The 22,650-nt window shown below is 47.0% G+C and overlaps 1 protein-coding gene across 4 annotated transcripts in view; it reads right to left on the minus strand.

Annotated features, from left to right (window-relative positions):
- The window catches only part of CREBRF (CREB3 regulatory factor), an 84,125-nt gene extending 80,571 nt beyond the window's left edge, over positions 1-3,554 (minus strand). Inside the window, exon 1 of one of the 4 annotated variants that reach the window (XM_055285224.2) lies at positions 3,419-3,554. The gene's annotated coding sequence lies outside the window, so the exon portion shown is untranslated. Of the gene's footprint in view, positions 1-1,704; positions 2,925-3,418 lie in introns of those variants that run through there. The other 3 variants (XM_055285229.2, XM_055285225.2, XM_063642619.1) reach the window with 3 other exon arrangements.
- Positions 3,555-22,650: the final 19,096 nt, after the last annotated feature.

The following is a 22,650-nucleotide window of genomic DNA, read 5'->3' on the forward strand; positions in this document are numbered from 1 at the left end:
AGGCATTGTAAGGGCTAGGGTTTCAAAAGAAATACAATGCCACCTGATAAAATAAGAATTTTTTCGGCCGGGCGCGGTGGCTCACGCTTGTAATCCCAGCACTTTGGGAGGCCGAGGCGGGCAGATCACGAGGTCAGCAGATCGAGACCACGGTGAAACCCCGTCTCTACTAAAAAAAAGGAAAAAAAATTAGCCAGGCGTGGTGGCGGGCGCCTGTAGTCCCAGCTACTCGGAGAGGCTGAGGCAGGAGAATGGCGTGAACCCGGGAGGCGGAGCTTGCAGTGAGCCGAGATTGCGCCACTGCACTCCAGCCTGGGCGACAGAGCAAGACTCCGTCCAAAAAAAAAAGAATTTTTTCACGCCTGTAATCCCAGCACTTTGGGAGGCCAAGGCAGGCAGATCACCTGAGGTCAGGAGTTCAAGACCAACCTGGCCAACACGGTGAAACCCCGTCTCTACTAAAAATACAAAATTAGCCGGGCGTGGTGGTGGGCGCCTGTAATCCCAGCTACTCGGGAGGCTCAGGCAGGAGAATTGCTTGAACCCGGGAGGCGGAGATTGCAGTGAGCCAAGATCTTCCCATTGCACTCCATCCTGGGCGACAAGAACAAAACTCCGTCTAAAAAAAAAAAAAAAAAAAAAAAAAAAAAGAAAAGAAAAATAAGAACTGATAAATAAGCTAATACCCTTATTTACCGCAAAAGTTATACGTAAGAATTCAAGTTTATCAAATAATCAGGGATTATGTTTTTATGTATGATTATTAACAGAACTGAGTCAGTCATGCCAAAGTACTACAAAAATTGATGAATCAGGCCGGGCGCAGTAGCTCACGCCTGTAATCCCAGCACTTTGGAAGCTGAGGTGGGTGGACCACCTGAGGCCAGAAGTTCGAGACCAGCCTGACCAGCATGGTGAAACCCCGTCTCTATTAAAAACACAAAAAATTAGCCGGGCATGGTGGCACGCACCTGTAGTCTCAGCTACTCGAGAGGCTGAGGCAGGAAAACTGCTTGAACCCGGCAGGCGGAGGTTGCAGTGAGCCGAGATCGTGCCACTGCACTCCAGCCTGGGCGACAGAGGGAGACTCCATCTTAAAAAAAAGAGGCTGGGCGCGGTGGCTCACGCCTGTAATCCCAGCAGTTTGGGAGGCCGAGGCGGGCGGATCACGAAGTCAGGAGATCGAGACCATCCTGGCTAACATGGTGAAACCCCGTCTCTACTAAAAATACAAAAAATTAGCTGGGCGTGGTGGTGGGCGCCTGTAGTCCCAGCTACTCGGGAGGCTGAGGCAGGAGAATGGCGCGAACCTGGGAGGCGGAGCTTGCAGTGAGTCGAGATCTCGACACTGCACTCCAGCCTGGGTGACAGAGCGAGACTCTGTCTCAAAAAAAAAAAAAAAAAAAATGATGAATCATTTACCAATTATTCTTTTTCTCCAGCTAATAAAATAGAAGATAATGCAAATTCTTAATACAGCTAACTCTGATTAGCCCCTGCTTGATCTATCTAAGGCATGTTCCTACGCCTAAGTACTTAACGAAAGATGCATCAATAGCTTGGTATCCTTGACAATACCAATGTAGCCACAGGTTGTAATCCGGTGTAAACACAAACCTAAATTAAGCATTTAACAAGGCCAAAAGGATGCCAAAATAATCATAACACAATTAGATTAAAATGTTATTTTCGAATTATTCATACCATTTTTCCCTGCCTCTGGTGTATATCGTATCTTGGATTAAAAAATTAAAGATATTTAAAAGTACAATCAAGTGACAACTAGTTTACGACAGATCACAAGATTTACACAGAAGTCTTGTTTTCTGCTTTTTTTAAAAAAAAAAAAGAAATTCCAGGCCTTGATCCTATTTTTCACCTGCACGGTATTCGCAAGAAAAGTCCCAAAAAAGCTTCGAAACTAAATAACTTCCTCTGGGCTCAGTTTCCTCAAGAAGCTGATTAATGTGGACTACCAACTTATGTTAGCAAGAGGGGCAAATTATTACTAACACTAGGACAAGCACGGAGCCTAATCTTTAAAAGGCATCCTGATGAGAAAAAAAAAAAGAGAAACCCCGCCCAGCCCTCAACTTTCTCGGCTTTTCTAGTCCCGTTTTCTTTTACAAAATTCAGAAAAGCAAAACTTCCCCTTCACTGCCTGTCTCTTATCTGAGGCCTGGTACAGAAATTCAGACCGCTATTTATCCAAGTACCTCCTTAAGGTAGTCTTAAGGCTCAAGCCAGCTCAGAAACGGCAGAAAGATTTGCTTTCTTGGGTTAAAGGAGGGCGATTACAGGGTTTGGCGGCCAGGTTTGTCAGGAAGCATAGGGCCGAGAAAGAGGGAGAATCCAGAGACTGAGCTCCATCTAGTCCCAGGAACCACCCCCAGGGGAGGCTTGACTGCCCTCGGTACTTCCCTGCCTCCTCAGCTCGTGTGAGGAGAAAGGCGGGTCGAGGTCAGGCTCCCCTGAGCTACTTCCTGGTCCGATCGGACTCGCCTTCGGACACCCGAAACACCCCCGGCCCGGCTCCCTCGCCCTTTGCCCTGTCTCCTCCCCTCTCAGTGACCCACCACCACTGGTCCCCTCCCATCTAACATGGCTGCCCCGCCCGGCCCACCTCCGGCACAGCCTAACCAATTAGTGGCCCTCGCGGCACCGCCTCCCCCACGCCCATTAGTGCAAAAGTCTCCATCCGCCCACTCCATTGGACGCCAGAACCTGCCACTCAGCTCTGAGGGCTCCGCCCCTAAGCCGCTTCAAGCTGCTTTGAGAAGACATATAAACAAATCCCGGGAGGGAGGCCCCTCGCCTGTCGCCTCTGAGGCGGGGACAAGAAGGGGGAGCGGCTACCCCCGAGACGCCCTGCTCGGACCCCCCTAGCCCCAGCCCGCGCCTCTTCGTCTCCTGCCAGCCTGGCTCCAACCTCCGCGGCCCCGGCCCTTCCTCACACGCCCCTCTCTCCCCTCCTCCCCCGCCAGTCTCGCCTCCCCTCCCCTCCCGGGCCCCTCCCACCCGCTCTCTTCTCTGACAGGCCGACTGCCGGCAGCAGCGGCCCCGGGCTCGGAGGCAGCAGGGAAGGGCCGGGCGGCCCGGCAGGACGGACGCCCGGCGCTGCCCATTCCCGGCCTAGCCTACTGCCCGCCCGCGAGTCCCATCTACCGCCGCCCCGCGCTTTTATGTAACCGTCCCGGGCCGGGGGTGGGGGAGGGGAGCGGAGCCCCCGTGACCTGCAGGCGGTGGCCCAAGGCCCGCGCGCCCTAGCACTCAGCCGTGGTCCCGGCCCCCGCCCCGCGCCGGCCCGGCCCAGAGCCCCACCGCTGCTGCCTCCTAGGCAAGCGGCCCTCCGCCCCCCGCTCCGCTCGTCCCCCAGCCCAGGCCCCTGGGGGCTCCGGGCAGCGGGTGGCGCTCTCACCTGTGGGTGTAGGGGCGGCTCAGGGACTGGGTCCGGTTCCGCTGCAGGGGCCACGGCCCCTCTCCATGCTGCCTCGGGTTTGTTTTGTTTATGTCCTTCCTGACGGGTTCCCGGAAATCGCGTGACTCGCCCCCCTCACGTGGGCCGCGGCGAGGAGGAGGAGGGAGGCGGGGGCCCGCCGGCCTCGGGCCAATCGCGAGGCGTTCCGCAGCCCGGCCAATCAGGGGCTGAGTCCGGCCGGGCACCCCTGTCACGTGTCGCCGGAGGGGCGGGTTGCCGGGAAAAACCAGGAAGAGAGGGCGGAGCGGGGGCTCGGCGCCGGCCTCTGCAGTGTGGGCGTGGGCAGTCTGCGATACCCGGCAGCACGCCCAGGTTGGGAGAGGGTGTTCCTTTTTACAGAGGCTTCAAATCCAGCGTTTTATCAGATCTCAGAACTGCGCTGTGAGGCATAGGGTGTCCGTTTGCCCATTTTGTAGTTTAAGTTCACTGAAACTTGAAGTGGCTAACTTGATTAGTAGGGGGATTGTATCCATGTCCTGGGTAATGGACCGCCTCCCCATCTGAACGTCTTAATTGAGAGACAAACCTTGCCTTTTGTCGTTCGTTCATTCATTCACCGACTCAATATTTATTTAGCACGGATTCCGAGACACAGGGATCAATCAGACTGCGTGCACCTTTGAAGAGAGAGACCCGTATACGGTACAACCAGAATGCCACTATTACAGAAGCGCCTAGACAAGCAAACCTCCGTGACACATGGTCGTTTTCTTGCACTTCCTGATCCTCTTAGTAACAACAGCGTCCCTTTATTGAACGAGTACTATATGGTGGGCTTATCGTCTCAATTAGTTTTCCCTGCAAGCACATGCAGTAGTAATATATCCATTTTTCAGACAGGAAAATTAAGGCTGAGAGGAGTTAAGTTACTTGCCCGAGGTCAGGCAGCTAGTAAGTGAGCTAGCTAGGGCTGGAGCCCTTGTCTTTTATCACAGCCTATTCTTCCAGATGCTTTTTATACATCTTAAAGGCACGGAATTGATCTGAACACACAACAGAAATTTGATTTTAGTAAGCGCAGGGAAAGGAGGACTGGGGAATAAAGACACCTGCCCAGGTTTCTGTTAGGAGGAATCGCCTTTGAAAATGTGACTCCCTTTTGCACAGATTTAGAGAAGAAGTATAGTGTCATTGTCAAAACCGTGGACTTTGGAATCAAAAAGACCCACAGATCATAATCATCAGGAGAGCAGGGACTGGGCAGTGTTTATCCTGTACCTTCCATGCCCGGCACATAGACAGTCATTACATACTGGTTGAATGAATAGTCTGGATTTGAATCCTTGTTTCACCACGTGTAAAGCAACACAAATTAACCTCTGTGAAGCTCAGTTTCCTCCTCTGGGGTTGATGTGAGAACTAAGTGAAATAATTCATATAAAGCACTTATCATAGTGCCTGGCATATGGTAAGCACTTAATGAATAGTTGAATTATTAAATTGTCTAAGGGCATCATTTGGAAGATGTACTGTAGACTAAATAGCAAGTACAGATAACTTTAGACTTTAGCAGGTCAACAGCCACTAAAATAATACTTCTGTACACAAAATGAATAGATAGCTATATGTAGATGGAAAGTAAAAGCATAAATCTCTCCTCTGTAGCCGCCACAACACCAACCACATAGTAGGGCCTCCATGCCCAATGAAGGAATGAGTATTTCCCCTACTGCAAAGTGAGTACCGGGATTATAATTTTTTTAAGTCTAACATACCACATTCTAATTTTCCACATCAACTGGAATTTAAAATTGAAAAAGGGGAAAACTAGCTTGGGAAGTTTGAGCCAAGTTCCCCCGACTCGTTCACATGAGATTCATGCATTAAATCTCCCCGGCATACATGACAGACCATCGTCTCTTGTAATACTATATTTGAAAAAGCGCCAGCAGATGGTTAGACCTTCCATTGTTACACTGCTGTCTGGACACGGGCATGTTCATCTCCTCTACTGGGCAGTTCCTTGGGGTCTGGGGGCAGCCAGTTTTATCTCCTAGCGTGAGGCTCTGCCGGCTGAAGGTGTTTACTAGTGAATTACATTGGATTCCCACCTTTCCCTCTTCCGTTGTCTTGGAAAGGATGAGGTTTTGGCTAAAGGAGACCTTTCCATCAAGGTTTGTTAATGACTATATCCTGCTCCAAAATGAATGAAATCACTGGCTCTGAATTGATTTGTGTTTCTCTGGGTTTTATCCTGCCAGATTCTGTCACAGTCAAAGTTGGCAAGAAGTTGGAACTCTGTAATATCATTGGCTTCTTGTTCTAGCCACAAAGTAGTAACCAACTGGCATCACCACTTCCGAAGTGTTTAACCTGGTTCCTGCGGAATAATTTACATACTGGAATAGCATGAGTCAGAAAAACACGCTTTACACAAATATGATACAATGGGGGAAACAAAGCAAGAACTCCTTTTAATTCTTAAAATAATTTTTTTTATTTTTGATTAGCTAACATATATAGATGGTACAAAATTCAAAAGGCACAAGAAAGTATTCAGTGAATATCAAGTCTCTGTCCTGTTCCTGTGTCTTGGCTACTCATTTTCCCTTCTTAGAGGCAACCACAGTTACCCACATTCTGTGTCTTCTTCCAGAGATATCCTTTGTATGTGCAGGCATTTTACCTACTTTAACAACTTCATGTGTTTGGAACACTGTTCTTGGAGCCAAGACCCCAATTTGAGCTTTACCACTAACTATAAGATCCAAGGTGACCTCTCCAGTTTCTTCACCACAAGGGAACTGGGTATTCTCTGTGATCTTTTTAACTTCAACACTGAGCCCACATCCTGAAAGAATTAAAATGGTTGGCACAGGTCCTAACTTTCCATATGACCTGTAGGTCATAAATTTACGCTGTGTGTAAATCTTCATTACAGTAGATTGAGCTCTGCCTGCTGCTCACATAGACATCTTTTAAGAGAGTGTTATCATTTCAAGTCTAAATGTTTTCTTTCCGGACCCCTCTAGGCCTGTGTGATTTGTTAAATAAGACTTCACAGCTTTAGAAGTGAGATTAATTAACTCAAAGCTGGAAGATCTCCAGGAAAAGCTGTGTCCTTCTGACACTAAAAACTGATTTTCTTTCTGAGAAGACTGGAGTGAATTGAAAAGAGATACTGATTGATGGTTAGCAATTGGCCTCTATCCTTCATTCATCTTACCAAAAATATTATTTGGAGCTGGGCATGGTGGCTCATGCCCGTAATCCCAGTACTTTGGGAGGCCGAGGCAGATGGATCACTTGAGGTCAAGAGTTCAAGACCAGCCTGACCAACATAGTGAAACCCCGTCTCTACCAAAAATACAAAAATTAGCTGGGCGTGATGGCAGGTGTTTGTAATCCCAGCTACTCAGGAGGCTGAGGCAGGAGAATCGCTTGAACCTGGGAGGCAGAGGTTGCAGTGAGCCAACATCACGCCATTGCACTCCAGCCTGGGCAACAAGAGCAAAACTCAACAAGAGCAAAACTCCGTTTCAAAAAAAAAAAAAATTCTTTGGGCTGGTCCAAAGGTAGTGAATTATCTCAATTGTTCACAGTTAGTTACAGATGGAACTCCTTGTTCTACTCTTTTCCCTGACTACTGCACTTGACTAATCTTAAAAAAAATGAAATAAAATAAAATAATTATTTGGGGAAAGAAGAAAGGTCAGTTCTTCCCACTGCCTGATCTCTCAAGAGGACACGGTGTTCTTCGTGTGACAGCTCTGAGCCTCGGTTTCTTACTTCCACAGAAAGCACAATTGGTCCCAAATATCCTTCTCTAGTCTCCCATTTATTTACCCTGATTCCTCATTCCACCCCATTTCGCATACCTAGCACCAGTCCTGCCATGGGATAGGAGCCTGCTTGTGTTCTGAATGGACAGATTAATATCTAAATTCCGTTCAACCTCCGTGGCTCAAGATCTCACCTCTTTCATGGAATCTATTTCTACCATGTCTATTTCTGCCCTCATTAATCTCCTTTCCTCTACCGCCGAACTAAGCACTTAATGTACTTACTGCTTTGTATTATTCATATCGTGTGTTGATATTATTTCTTCAATAAAATCACATGGGCATAAACACAAATCCTTGAGTTATGAAGAAAGAATGCAAAGCACTTCATTAGATAACCATCTTCCAGCCTGTGTTTAGTGATTGGCGGGGGTTAGGAATAGGAAAGGGAGAGAAATAAACTGACATCTGTGGAGTGCCTAATGTGTGCACTGAAGATACAATCCTTGCCCTTGGAGGAACTCAGAACCTAGTGGAGGAGACTGACCCCACAATCCAACACAGAGTTCATCAGAAGGGAGCCCTTAGAGGATTGTTAAGAGCAGGACGCATACGCATTTCAGCACCACCTTTTTGCTAGAAAAACTTACTTGGATAAGTAACTAACCTGTCTGTTCCTTAATTTCTGTAATAACTTGCCTCACAGGTTGATTCTGAGGATTAAATGCAGGGCCTGATGCATAATAGATACCCCCAGCTGGGCATGGTGGCTCACACCTGTAATCACAGCATTTTGGGAGGCCGAGGCAGAAGGATTACTTGACCCAGGCGTTTAAGACCAGCCTGAGCAACATAGGGAAACCCTGTCTGTATTTAAAACAAAATTTAGGCCGGGCACGGCGGCTCACGCCTGTAATCCCAGCGATTTGGGAGGCTGAGGCAGGCAGATCACAAGTTCAAGAGTTTGAGACCAGCCTGGCCAACATGGTGAAATCCCCGTCTCTATTAAAAATAGAAAAATTTAGCCGGGCGTGGTGGCAGGCGCCTGCAATCCCAGCTACTTGGGAGGCTGAGGCAGGAGAATTGCTGGAACCCGAGAGGCGGAGGTTGCAGTGAGCCGAGACTGCACCACTGCACTCCAGCCTGGGAAACAGAGCGAGACTCAGTCTCAATAAATAAATAAATAAATTTTAAAAATAGATGCCCCCCCCTTCTCCACTTTCCAGGGAGGAATGTGCCTGGAAGCTTCTTAGTAGAGAAGCAGCAGAGAAGGAAAAGTAGCATGGCAAAGAGAAGGCAGCCAGCAACTCAGAGGGCTTCGGGATTCCGTTGTCTTCCAAGGCAGCATTCCTCTCAAAATTGTTTTGACTGTTTCACTAAGACTGGAAACTCCTAGGACAACTAATAGCTCCTATGGCTTTTTTGTTTTGTTTTATCTTGTCAGTGCTGATCTGAACATACACTGGTAGTATCAGCAACTAATTGATAGCACACCAGGAAGCTAAGGAGTGAGAACAACCTAGCATTTGTTGTAGAAAATACTCCCAAATGATAGGTACAGTAAGACATTCTGTTGATGAGGTCAGAAGTAGGACGATAAAAACAGAAAGTGGAGGAACAGATCTATAAGATCAAGACCTGTAGCCCTGAGAATATTCTCAACACCTGTAGCCTTGAGAACAGTTTGTTGAAATACAGACGAAGGTGTGGACCAAAGAATCTAATCCGATGAACACAGTGAAGCTGGATTCCCAAGTGAAGGAAGTCAGCTGTTCAGAGAGGCTGCTGAAGTTCGGAGAATTGATGATGAAGTTAGGGCATCCTATTATCCAAAGTATTTTTTAACCCACAAATCCACAAAGTCATAGATTTCCCTCACGTGACAGCAAAACTTGGGACTATGGCCAACAGTTTTTTTTAAGTTTGAGTTTTCCTCTTGTTTTCACAAGGTCCAGACTCCAAGATGAAAAGTGTAAAATAAAAACATTCTGGAACCGCAACAGTGGGACATAAAGCACATCAACAGACCTGAATGCCAGCTGTAGTTCCTGTCCTATGTTAAGAGAGGCAGTACCAGGAGGAAGGACCAAGTCTCCTTCTCATTACTCAGTCCCCATAACTCAGGATCTACCTATGGATAAAGCCAGAGGGATTCTGGCCACAGGTGAGCTGGCTACAGCCCTTTCCTGATGCCATGACAACCCGTCAGCATGACAGCCAGTCAGGCTGGGTGTGGTGGCTCACACCTGTAATCCCAACATTTTGGAAGGCTGAGGCGGGAGGATCCCTTGAGGCCAGAAGTTCAAGACCAGCCTGGGCAACATAATGAGACCGTGTCTCTACAAAAAAATTAAAAACTTATTGGGTGTGGTGGCACATGCCTGTAGTCCCAGCTACTCGGGAGGCCGAGGTGGGAAGACCGCTTGAGCCCGGGAGGTTGAGGCTGCAGTGAGCTATGATCACACCACTGCACTCCAGCCTGAGCAATAGTCTCAAAAAAATATCTGGGCACAGTGGCTCACACCTGTAATCCCAGGACTTTGGGAGGCTGAGGTGGGCGGATCACCTGAGGTCGGGAGTTCGAAACTAGTCTGACCAACATGAGGAAACTCCGTCACTACTAAAAAAATAAAATTACCTGGGGGTGGTGGCACATGCCTGTAATCCCAGCTACTCGGGAGGCTGAGGCAGGAGAGTCACTTGAACCCGGGAGGCGGAGGTTGCGGTGAGCCAAGATGGCATCATTGCACTCCAGCCTGGGCTACGAGAGCAAAACTCCGTCTCAAAAAAATAAATGAATAAATAAATAATATAAAGAGGGGGCCTCTTGTCTGCTTACCCCGTCACCTCTCCCCAGCTTGGCTAAAGAAGAAACCATCTTTGGGAAAATTGGGAGTAATGGTGGGACTTGAAGCAGGGATTAGGACAGAGTAGGGGCTGGTTCTTCCCTCCTCCTAACAAAGGGAGTAATGACAGAGGTTCAGGCTCCTGTGAACACCATGGAAGAAGGGAGGACCCAGTACGTGGGTTTTTTGTCTCCTCTCTGGGTGAGGAACAGAGTGGTTGGGAGTATTAAGAAGGCAGAAAATGTGTAATACTACTCTCTGCCCTGCCCCAATCCAATTAAAATCTGGTGAAGCATAAGGCAACTAATGTAACTAAAACTGTCCCCACAGGGTTGACAAGAATTGCATGCCAGGTTCTGAACAGAAATATAATTAAGCATTCATCAGGCTGCCCTCTGGCCCCACTTCCTTGTTGCTAAAAGTCACGGAGCATGGCAGGGCGCAGTGGCTCATGCCTGTAATCCCAACACTTTGGGAGGCAGAGGTGGGCGGATCACCTGAGGTCAGGAGTTCAAAACCAGCCTGTCCAACATGGTGAAACCCCGTCTCTACTAAAAATACAAAAAGCTAGCTGGGCATGGTGGCACGCACCTGTAGTCTCAGCTACTCAGGAGGCTGAGGCAGGAGAATTGCTTGAATCCAGCAGGCAGAGGTTGCAGTGAGCCAAGATGGTGTCAGTGCACTCCAGCCTGGGTGACAGAGTGAGACTCCGTCACAAAAAAAAAAAAAAGATGGCTATTATTATTAATAATCACGGCTCTGAACTTGGCTTCAGATGAAAGTCTGATGAAAGCCATAGACTTGCTCACCAGAAAAACACACACAAATATACACACCCCTAATTGTGCAGGTGCTTTCAGGGGGTTTACAGATAGGTGTGGATCCCAATTAGGACCTGCTGATTGACTAGAGAGTCTCCCTATAGTATGCAGTACCAGCTGCATAGTTTGTGGGGCTAAGTGCAAAATGAAAATGCAGGGACCTTGTTCAAAAATTACTAAGAATTTCAAGGCTGAGTGCTGTGGCTCACGCACGTAATCCCAGCACTTTGTGGGGCCAAGGCAGGCAGATCACCTGAGGTCAGGAGTTTGAGACCAGCCTGACCAACATGGAGAAACCCCATCTCTATTAAAAATACAAAATTAGGCCGGGCACAGTGGCTCACGCCTGTAATCCCGGCACTTCGGGAGGCCGAGATGGGCGGATCACGAGGTCAGGAGATCAAGACCATCCTGGCTAACACAGTGAAACCCTGTCTCTACTAAAAATACAAAATATTAGCCGGGTGTGGTGGCGGGCGCCTGTAGACCCAGCTACTCGGGAAGCTGAGGCAGGAGAATGGCATGAACCCGGGAGGTGGAGCTGGCAGTGAGCCGAGACCATGCCACTGCACTCCAGCCTGGGTGACAGAGTGAGATGCCATCTCAAAAAAAAAAAAAAAAAATTAGCCAGGCATGGTGGCGCATGCCTGTAATCCCAGCTACTCAGGAGGCTGAGGCAGGAGAATCGCTTGAACCCAGGAGGCAGAGGTTGCGGTGAGCTGAGATTGCACCGTTGCACTCCAGCCTGGGCAACAAGAGCAGAAACTCCGTCCCCCCGCCCCCCCCAATAAAAATTACTAAGAATTTCAATACAAGAGCAGAGCATCAAACCCAGTGCAGAAGGCCCTGTGTGACTGCCCCATGAAATTCACCCTCTAAGACCTTAAAGCTCCAGGTCAGACAGTTTTATCATCCTTTAAGAAAACTCAATACCTAGAGACTGGAATTAAAAAAAAAAAAGGTGATCTCTCACAAGATGTTTTTTTCCAAGCCAACTTTCAGTGAATGAACATTCACTGAACACCTTTTTGTGCAAGATGGTAGGGATCAAACTCGAACAAACAAGGGATCCTGCCCAGTAAAGCTTCTGCAGCCCCTGGGAAAGACAGAGTTATGTACAATTGTGATAATGGAGATAAGCAAAGGTTGCTGTGGGAAGCAAAGAGCGCACACCTCTGGAGGGAAGGAGGCGGGGCACTGCCTCCAGGACATGCCCCCGGGGCTGAGCTGAGAGGGGTGAAAGTTTCCAGGCAGAGGGAGGTGAGACCTCAGGGACCTGCACCGTCTACCCACAGGCAATGTAACACTGGAAAATCCCATTCCGACCCCATGCTTCAGAAACGCTGGCAGAGAGCATGAAGTGCTCACCCTCCCTGGGACATGCAGGTGCCAGCCCCCTTGGGCAACTCAGGAAAATCAAGGCAGGCCCCTTTATTGCATGGGGGCATTGAAGTGTCACTGGGAAACAAAACAAAACAAAACACAAAGAACTACCTTTGGGTCTGATAGTCTGCCCCAAAGGCAGGGGATTAGTAATTCCAACCCTGTCTTGTGGGGAGCTGGGGAGAGAGGGGAGTTGGAATCCCAGGGATGGCAGGAAATTCATTCTGACGACATTCAGAACAACAAGACTCTGCCCATTCCCAGGCAGTAGGTTTAGGATTCTCCAAATGGCCTCTGGCCTCATTTTCAGAAAGCTATTGGCTTCTTAATGGAAGGTGTTATAAGAACCATGTGACCTTTCAGGGCTAGGAACAACTACAGGCACTGAAAGGTTGAAGGTGTGGCCAAGAAGCTAAGACTACAAGACCATCATCGGTGGGAAAGGTGAGGAATTTTACCTCAGAAAAATGGAGCCTTGCCGGGCGCGGTGGCTCACGCTTGTAATCCCAGCACTTTGGGAGGCCGCGGATCACGAGGTCAGGAGATCGAGACCACGGTGAAACCCCGTCTCTACTAAAAATACAAAAAAAAAAAAAAATTAGCCGGGCGTGGTGGCGGGCGCCTGTAGTCCCAGCTACTCGGAGAGGCTGAGGCAGGAGAATGGCGTGAACCCGGGAGGCGGAGCTTGCAGTGAGCCGAGACCGCGCCACTGCACTCCAGCCTGGGCGACAGAGCGAGACTCCGTCTCAAAAAAAAAAAAAAAAGGCGGGTGGATCATGAGGTCAGGAGATCGAGACCATCCTGGCTAACACAGTGAAACCCCGTCTCTACTAAAAAATACAAAAAATTAGCCGGGCGTGTTGGCGGGCGCCTGTGGTCCCAGCTACTCGGGAGGCTGAGGCAGGAGAATGGCGTGAACCCGGGAGGCGGAGGTTGCGGTGAGCCGAGATCGCGCCACTGCACTCCAGCCTGGGAGACAGAGCAAGACTCCGTCTCAAAAAAAAAAAAAAAAAAAAGAAAAATGGAGCCTCAGAGATAGCCCTGAACCCTAAAGTCGGACTCCCCTGGGTTTAAACCCCATTTCCTCTAATTAACACTGTTAAATAAACCATTATAGGAGGCCATTGTTTTGGAACAAGCTCCTGCACTAGGCCCCAACAGACCAGCCTAAAAATCAAAATGGAGGGCCGGGCGCGGTGGCTCACGCCTGTAATCCCAGCACTTTGGGAGGCTGAGGCGGGCGGATCACTTGAGGTCAGGAGTTCGAGACCAGCCTCAACATGGAGAAACCCCATCTCTACTCAAAATACAAAATTAGCCGGGCGTAGTGGTGCATGCCTATAATCTCAGCTACTCAGGAGGCTGAGGCAGGAGAATTGCTAGAACCTGGGAGGCAGAGGTTGCGGTAAGCCGAGATCGCGCCATTGCACTCCAGCCTGGGCAACAAGAGTGAAACTCCATCTCAAAAAAAAAAAAAAAAAAAAAAAAAAAAAAAAAAAATCAAAATGGAGTCAGCCATGTTAAAGTTTCAGATCACCAAACCTAAAGAGTTTTTTGACCTTGCAAGAAATCAAGAGACAGACAACAACCAATTTCCCAAGGAGGCCAGTTCCAATCTTCAATCAGTATGATAAGGGAGGTTCCTCTGCCTTAATCCTTAAACCAAAAAGGTAGCCTTAAGTAAACCAACGTTACTAACCAGTGACATTTCTATTGTTCTGTCTAAAAGTAACTAATATGCCCTGTTCCTTCCTTCTGCTTTCTTCAGCCCTTCTCTGTGTATAAAGCCAAGCTCTTCTGCTCAGCTCTTTGGGACTTACTGTTTTATGGAATGAAGCGTTGCCTGATTCTAGAATTGCAAATAAAGCCAATTGAAATCTTTAAACTAGTTTGTTATAATTTGGTCTTTTGACAACAGCTTGGAACGTTGGGCGTCAATTTCTTCATCTATAAAATGAAGATAATAAATGTATTTAATAGGGTTTTTGTGAGGATTAAACAAGTTAAAATATGTGAAACATTAAGAATAACATCTGTGGTCCGGGTGTGGTGGCTCACGCCCGTAATCCCAGCACTTTGGGAGGCCAAGGCGGGTGGATCACTTGAGGTCAGGAGTTCGAGGCCTGCTTGACCAACATGGTGAAACCCCATCTCTACTAAAAATACAAAAATTAGCTGGGCATGGTGGCACATGCCTGTAATCTCAACTACCTGGGAGGCTGAGGCAGGAGAATCACTTGAACCCCGGAGGTAGGTGGAAGTTGCAGTGAGCCGCGATCACACCATTGCACTCCAGCCTGGGTGACAAGAGCGGAACTACGTCTCAAAAAAAAAAAAAAAGAGTAACATCTGTAGGTGGGACTGCTATGTGTTAGATCTGCCATAGGACTGATAACAATGAAGAAAAAGTAGGAAAAAAAAAAACAGCTGTAAGCAGCTCCTAGAATCTCAGAAATGGGCAGCTTGGCTGTCGGGTGAGTGAGGGCTGGTTGGAGTCCCTGTAAACATACCAGCTGAAGGGCAGCCAAGCTGTTGGGATGAGAGTAGGTTTGATGTATTGTTGATCTGTTTACCCAGCTATAAAAGAGAGACAATATGTGTCCCACTTACTTCCTAGGATAATGTAATGTAAAATACTTAATAAGCTGGGGGTGAGGGTGGTGCCGACAGCTATCCAAACCAGGGCCATTTACAATGGCTGCCCCTTACAGAGCCCTCCTCTTCCCTTGTCCACCCTTAAGAGTGGGTGCTCCTCAGGCCTGCAGCTTAGACAGCCTCTCCTCTCACTCTACACACATTCTTCCTGGCCCTTATCCACACCCACAGCTTCCATTATCTCTGCATTGTTGCCCACATTCTAACCACCAGCCTGGTCTTTCTTAACCTCCAGGCCCAAATAACAATTGCCCACTGGGGGTGTCCCCGCATGGACACCTCAGGTCCCTGCAACTCTGTCCACAGCTGGACTCCACTGTGTCCCTAAGCTTGAAACTACCTTTTCAAAGATTATGATCGTGACAGAAATCCAGCATTGGTGACTCCATCTTGCTTCTAACCTCACCAGCTGACTGTCTTTGCTCATTCCTGGGTGTAGGGCAAGAAAACTATGGGAGGAATTTAGTTTATAGTTTAACTTTAAAACAAAGATAATGAACCCCTTCATCACACAGGGACCAAACTGCCTTCATAAAACTAACAGATTAGCCACAAGGTCAGAATTATGGTCCAGGAGTCATGTAGCTGGAAGTCACAAGATTTGTAAACCCCCCAATCGTTCCTATAGATAACGTCACTATTGCAGAACCTAAGACTGGTGTTTGAGGTATCTTTCAGACCTTGTATTTTGATGGACCAGCTGGCGCCACCCAGATGGCAACCCATAACCCAGAAACTGACCCAACTGGTCTTGTGACCCCCACCCAGGAACTGACTTAGTGCAAGAAGACAACTTCAACCCTTTATAATTTCATCCCCAACTCAGTCAGCATTACCCATTCCCTAGCCTCCTGCCCACCCAGATTTCATTTAAAAACTCTAGCCTCATCGGGCCGGGCACGGTGGCTCATGCCTGTAATCCCAGCACTTTGGGAGGCCGAGACGGGTGGATCACGAGGTCAGGAGATCAAGATTATCCTGGTAACCACGGTGTAATCCTGTCTCTACTAAAAATACAAAAAAATTAGCTGGGCGTGGTGGCGAGCGCCTGTAGTCCCAGCTACTCGGGAGGCTGAGGCAGGAGAATGGCATGAACCGGGGAGCAGTGAGCTGAGATTGCACCACTGCACTCCAGACTGGGTGACAGAGCAAGACTCTGTCTCAAAAAACAAAACAAAACAAAACAAAACAAAACAAAACAAAACAAAACACACTCTAGCCTCAGCGGGGCGCAGTGGCTCACGCCTGTAATCCCAGCACTTTGGGAGGCCGAGGCGGGCGGATCATGAGGTCAGGAGATTGAGACCATCTTGGCTAACGCAGTGAAACCCCATCTCTACTAAAAATACAAAAAATTAGCCGGGCGTGGTGGCAGGCGCCTGTAGTTCCAGCTACTCGGAGAGGCTGAGGCAGGAGAACGGCGTGAACCCAGGAGGCGGAGCTTGCAGTGAGCGGAGCTTGCGCCACTGCACTCCAGCCTGGGCAACAGAGCGAGTCCCTGTCTCAAAAAAAAAAAAAAAAAAAAAAAATTCTTTCTCTGCTGCAACACTTGGGCTGTTCTCGTGCATTGGTATTTCTGGGCAGCAGGCAAGAACCCATCAGGCTATAACAAGTTTGTTGTATCCCCTGTGCCTCCATCCTAGTAAAGGGCTCCATCACTCAGTCAGAACCTGGTCCCTGTCCCTTACTGCCCCCACATAACCAATCACTCACGGAAGTTTATGTGTATGAACTAATAATTATGGCCCCATTGTAGCTTCTTCTCCTAATTCATTTTCATTACCACACTCCAGGACACCTATCTCTCCTGGACTCCTGCAACAATTTCACAGGTCTACTGGAAGTACCTCAGACATTCCTCTCTGCTAAGCTCTTTTTTAATTTTTTAAAATTTTTTTGAGATGGAGTCTCACTCTGTCCTCCAGGCTAGAGTGCAATGGTGTGATCTCGGCTCACTACAACTTCCGCCTCCCAGATACAAGCGATTCTCCTACCTCAGTCTCCCGAGTAGCTGGGATTACAGGCGCATACCAACACGCCTGGCTAATTTTTGTGTTTTTAGTACAGACAGTGTTTTGCCATATTGGCCAAGCTGGTCTCAAACTCCTGACCTCAGGTGATCCTCCCGTCTCAGCCTTCCAAAAGTGCCGGGATTACAGGTGTGAGCCACTGTGCCCGATCCTCTCTGCTTTTACTCATCCTTGGGGTTTACCCTTAAAGGTCATTTCCTTCAATAACCTTTCCTCCCACCACGAGTTTAATGTTTCTAGTGTTTACTCTTACCTAGCAACTTGTACTTCCCTATGATACAGCACCTTGCTCCTGTGGGGTCCACCCACCAGAAGCAGCAGCAGCACGTGGGAGCTTGTTGGAAATACAGAATCATTGCTCCCATCTTGATTTAATCAGAATCTGTTAAAACACAATCCCCAGGCAATCTGGACATTACCATTTGAGAAGCCCTGGGGTAGCATGAATAACCATTCATCATTACTGTTTAATTCTCTTCCCTGCTAAACTCTAGGCTGTAGGAGGTCAGGTTGCTGAGTCTTTTTGCTCAAGCAGCTAACATCAGGACAAAAAACAGGAGCTGAAAATACCTGTGCAACCTGGTTGAATCTGGCTGAACTACTTTTTCAACCTGTTGTTGACAAGCGACTGCAGCTTGGACAAAGTCACACTTAGCTTCTTAACTCAGCCTTCCTCAAATACAGGCTTACTTTGACAAAATATCTGCTCTGCTTGTTCTGTTTTGGAGTGGCAACCCACAGTAGTACCACACTGTGGACGGTGTAAAGAAACCATGGAAACCACGTCAACATCCTGACAGAAACTGAAATGGAATCTTGATTGGATTCATGGGGGTGGCGGTATTAGCTGCTGAGCATCCTCAGCTGCTGGAATATCCCCTTCTTTTGGAGCTGGCTTGGGGGAAGTGGGAGTTGGGAAAAGAGGGCCAATACATTTCACTGAGATGGGATTCTAACTGAAGCAGGGGCAGCCTGAAAGAAAGCTTTGCTTGGAGCAGCTGGGCATAGAACAGTGGGGCTTTTTCTAACCAGTGTGGGACCCCAGAGTGTTAATACCCTAGGCTTCCACTTTTCTATGTGGGAAGAATCAAAATCAATGCTCCCTTTTCATTTCCCCATGCTGTCACTGTGAGCACCTATACAAAAGGAGGTTAGAGTTTTAGACACGGAATGATCAGTGCTGTCCTGCACAATGAAAACAATTTCTGTGTGAACTCACCGATTTTCATTGATTCATAATAGCTTCAATGTTTTAATAAATCTAGCTGACTTCATTTCCCCTGACCCTGAATAACTTTTAAAAAAATGTGTGTGTGCACTAAATTATATTTGAAGGAAGTACTAACACTTCTGACAATGATGCCCTCAAAAATATCCTTCTTTTTCTGATTATAAAAGTAATACATGCTGTTTATGGAAAAGTTGAAAGACACGATATTGTAAAATAAATAATCACTTTTGACATCTTGGTCTGTTTCCTACCAGGCTTTTTTCTATGTACAGTTGTTTAAAATCCTGTTTTTTTTTTCTTGTAACATAATATTCTGACCATTATCTTTTGCTATTAACTTCTATTGTTTCTTTTTATTACACTATTACATTTTCATTGGAAAAAATGCTGAAAAGGAAAAAGAAAAATAAGATGATTTGTAATTACCATCTAGAGGCAAGCAATGCTAGTAATTTTGTTCTCTTTTCTAGGCATATATTTTGAAAACAAAGTTGATTTCACTTCACTTGGATGCAGCAACATGATTTAAACAGCTCCTTACATCGGCATTAGGTTATTTCTAGTTAACTGTACTGTGATAAGTATCATTTACAATGTTTTATGTTGTGCTTTCCTTTGAAAATTATGAATTTTCTGCAATTAATTTCATCCACTCAACTCTTGAGAGAAAGTTGAAATAAAAGGGCCAGGGGAAAAGTAACACATAACATTTGCTTTAGTCTCCATCTCCATTTTGTTGTTGTTGTTTTTGAGATGGAGTCTCACTATGTTGCCCAGACTGGAGTGCAGTGGTGCAATCTTGGCTCACTGCAGCCTCTGCCTTCCAGGTTCAAGTGATTCTCCTGCCTCAGCCTCCCTAGTAGCTGGGATTACAGGCACCTGCCACCATAGTGGGCTAATTTTTTTTTTTTTTTTTTTTGAGATAGAGTTTCACTCTTGTTGCTCAGGCTAGAGTGCAATGGCACCATTTAGGCTCACTGCAATCTCTGCCTCCTGGGTTCAAGCGATTCTCCTGCCTCAGCCTCCTGAGTAGCTGGGTCTACAGAAATGTGCCACCACGCCTGGCTAATTTTGTATTTTTAGTAGAGATGGGGCTTCTCCATGTTGGTCAGGCTGGTCTCGAACTCCCAACCTCAGGTGATCCGCCCACCTTGGCCTCCCAAAGTGCTGGGATTACAGGCGTGAGCCACCGTGCCCAGCCAATTTTTGTATTTTTAGTAGAGATGGGGTTTCACCATGTTGGCCAGGCTGGTCTTGAATTCCCAACCTCAGGTGGTCTGCCTGCCTTGGCCTCCCAAAGTCCTGGGATTACAGGTGTGAGCCATCATGCCTGGCCTCCATCTCCATTTTAAACACATATGTTCTCCCAAACCAAAAATAATTTTTGCATAGAGGATGGAGTATGAAACTGTTCTAAAATGTGTAGACATATATTTTTAAATATAATTTATGTTAATAAAGGAGCAATTGACTCTTGCCAAATTTTTCATGATTCTTGGCAACAATTTTAAATCATTTCTCAAATTCTAAATTTGCTTCAGCATGACCAAACACCTACCGTTGCTAAAAAAAAAAAAAAAAAAAAAAAAAAAAGGCTAAACAAAAAGGTGCTACTTTTGAAGCAACATCAAAGATAAAATATTATTAAGTTGGGGCAGTGACACAAGTCTAGACATCATTATATGTTTAAAGAAAACAACAAAAACAGTGCTAAAAGAAACCAATCAATCCTCATACTTCATCTTCAAAATCATGCCAGAAATACTTCCACCCTGGTATAAGAGTTGGTAGAACCTAGAAGGAAGGGCAGGAAGGGTGTGGTCCAGCCACTTAGGCTCTGGCTCTGAACTCAGGCCTGGGGGCCTAATAAGGGTGCCTTTTATTTTTCTGCAAACCTCTACTTCCAAGTACAAATGACTAATCAAAAGTGTAACCACAGACCAGGCACAGTGGCTCACGCCTGTAATCCCAGCACTTTGGGAGGTCGAGGGTGGGTGGATCACCCGAGGTCAGGAGTTCAAGACCACCCTGACCAACATGGTGAAACCCTGTCTTTACCAAAAATACAAAAAATTAGCCAGGCATGGAGACGGCCTACTGTAATCTCAGTTACTTGGGAGGTTGAGGCAGAACTGCTTGAACCTGGGAGGTGGAGGCTGCAGTGAGCTGAGATCATGCCATTGCACTCCAGCCTGGGCAACAAGAGTGAAACTGTCTCAAACAAAACAAAACACAAAGAACCCAAAGTGTAACCCTACACAGAAAAAAAAAAATCACTGGGCTGTCCCTCTGGATCCTATCTTAATAGAAAAGTACTGTCAGTGTACCCTGGGGATTTGGTCATTTATTTGGAAAATACTCTTGATGTATTATTATAATTATTATAATTCACAAATCATCTTCCCCACCAAAATCTCATTTGGTAACAACCTCGTATAGTAGAAAAGGTATGTATTATCCCTATTTTACAGATGAAAACACTGAGAGTCAGAAATGAAATGATTTGCTTCGTTACACAGCTAGCGAGTGATGGGAGTAAGATGGCAAACCTAGGACCTCTGCTAATCTAGTGATTGTCCCAGGAGGCCACATCACGTTCGCCTGGAAGGGCTCTGGAGCACAGGGACATTTTCGGTATCCTCTGAATGGGCTAAATGGAGGTCCTTCCAGTCTGGGCCCTGACAAACACTGGATGGAGTGAGGGAACGGTTAGGAATGATGTTAACAAAACCGTTCTGTTATTAAGGGTGAGGTGAGGAGAGAACATATGCCTGGGTTTAGGTATTAATGGCACTGAATCTTCTCAAGAATTTAATAAATGAAACAACCAGGGCTCGAGGGTAAAGTGACTTCCTGAGCAAAGGGAATTTACCAAGCTTCCTCTCACAAAACCTGAGCTGATTTCGTCATTCCCTCATTTCAACAATAGTATGACGGCAGGGCGCGGTGGCTCACGCCTGTAATCCCAGCACTTTGGGAGACCAAGGTGGGCGGATCACGAGGTCAGGAGACCAGCCTGACCAACATGGTGAAACCCTGTCTCTACTAAAAATACAAAAATTAGTCGGGCATGGTGGCAGGTGCCTGTAGTCCCAGCTACTCAGGAGGCTGAGGCAGGAGAATTGCTTGAACCCGGGAGGCAGAGGTTGCAGTGAGCTGAGATCGCGCCACTGCACTCCAGCCTGGGCGACAGAGTGAGACTCTGTCTCAAGAAAAAAAATAAAGAAAGAAAACATGGATCTTACTCCCTTGTCTGCCTCTGTCCAACTGCATTAAGCTGGGCGAGAAATTCTCCCTGTCTGGGCTCAGCTTCCTTATCCATAAAATGATGGGGTTAGCCTATATCACCATGGCCCCTTCAATTTCAAATCAGCAATGTTTCATGGATTCCATGAAACTAGCTAATGTGGCCCTCCTGCTGGAAATGTAAAGTATGGAGTTGCCTAACAGACTGCGCAAAACAAAAGTAAAGAATGAAAAGAAATGAGAGTCACTTCAACTTGAAACTCACTTTGGTCATAAGAATAGCAAAGTAATGAGTTCAGACAGTTTGGGAGGAATAGAAAGTACAAACTGCAAAACAGGAAATCCATTGTTGGCTGGCTGTCAAAAAGCCATGAGCTGGTGAAAATTTAGGTTCATTTTAATTTTTAATTTCTTAAAAGTAATAAAGCTCTCAAATTAGTGTATCGAGATGCCTGCTACTGAAACACAAAATTACTGTCTCCTGCCCCTGGCTTTTTAATCACTCTCAACTTCTTTAGTCCTATGTCTGAGGCTGTGATGGTTCCATCTCAGGAGCATTTGCTGCCTTGTTCTGTGGCTGGCAGGTATCCTTGAACTGCTCACCATGTTACCATCTTTTTTTTTTTTTTTTTTTTTTTTTGAGACGGAGTCTCGCTCTGTCGCCCAGGCTGGAGTGCAGTGGCGCAGTCTCGGCTCACTGCACGCTCCGCCTCCCGGGTTCACGCCATTCTCCTGTCTCAGCCTCCCTAGTAGCTGGGACTACAGGCGCCCGCCACCACGCCCGGCTAATTTTTTGTATTTTTAGTAGAGACGGGGTTTCACCGTGGTCTCGATCTCCTGACCTCGTGATCCGCCCGCCTCGGCCTCCCAAAGTGCTGGGATTACAAGTGTGAGCCACCGCGCCCGGCCTCATGTTACCATCTTTAAGGACAATGCTCCAACACAACCTTATATTACAATTCTATGTATACTAACCTTCTCTCTCCAAATAGCTTGTGAACTTGCATGGATTCCGATTTACACATCTTTGATCCCTCCAGTGCCTTGGCTGCAGTGGGCACTCAAATGGTTACTGAATGATTAAGAAAAGCACTCACCAGTCTTTTCAGGCATCTCAAGCTACATGGCAGGGTTTATATACTCAACCTAAGTTTAGACTACAAAATCATTTTTTAAAAAGGCATCATGCAGCGATAGAAAAGCTTATAAAAAGGAACTTTACAAACACCGAGCCCAGA

This window comes from Symphalangus syndactylus, chromosome 7, assembly GCF_028878055.3.
Source record: "Symphalangus syndactylus isolate Jambi chromosome 7, NHGRI_mSymSyn1-v2.1_pri, whole genome shotgun sequence".
NCBI classification, from domain to species: domain Eukaryota; kingdom Metazoa; phylum Chordata; class Mammalia; order Primates; family Hylobatidae; genus Symphalangus; species Symphalangus syndactylus.